Consider the following 393-nt stretch of genomic DNA (forward strand, 5'->3'; position numbering starts at 1 on the left):
GTGTTCACTTTGACAGCACATATACAAAAATTGGAACTATACAGAGAAGATTAGCATGGCCCCTGTGCAGGATGACATACATTTTTTTAAAAAAATAGAGTAACCAATGATACGGAAATGGCCTAGAACAGTGGTTCTCAAACTTTGCACATTAGAATCACACTTCAGGATCTTTAAAAATAGAGTCGTACCTTGGTATCTGTGGGAGATTGATTTAGGATCTCCCACGGATACCAGAATCCATGCACGCTCAAGTTCCTTATGTAAAATGGGGTAGTATTTGCATATGACCTATGCACATCCTCCTGTATACATTAAATTATCTCTAGATTACTTATAATACCTAAAATACAAGGTACATGCTATGTAAATAATTGTTAAACTGTATTGATT

At 35.4% G+C, this 393-nt stretch overlaps 1 non-coding gene across 1 annotated transcript; it reads left to right on the plus strand.

Moving 5' to 3' along the window:
* On the plus strand, nt 1-112 carry LOC116275503. Its single transcript, XR_004184634.1, has one exon. It is a non-coding gene; the product is annotated as a U6 spliceosomal RNA (small nuclear RNA).
* The last annotated feature ends 281 nt before the right edge of the window (nt 113-393 follow it).

The sequence above is a fragment of the Papio anubis genome, chromosome 6, assembly GCF_008728515.1.
Source record: "Papio anubis isolate 15944 chromosome 6, Panubis1.0, whole genome shotgun sequence".
Classification (NCBI taxonomy): Eukaryota; Metazoa; Chordata; class Mammalia; order Primates; family Cercopithecidae; genus Papio; species Papio anubis.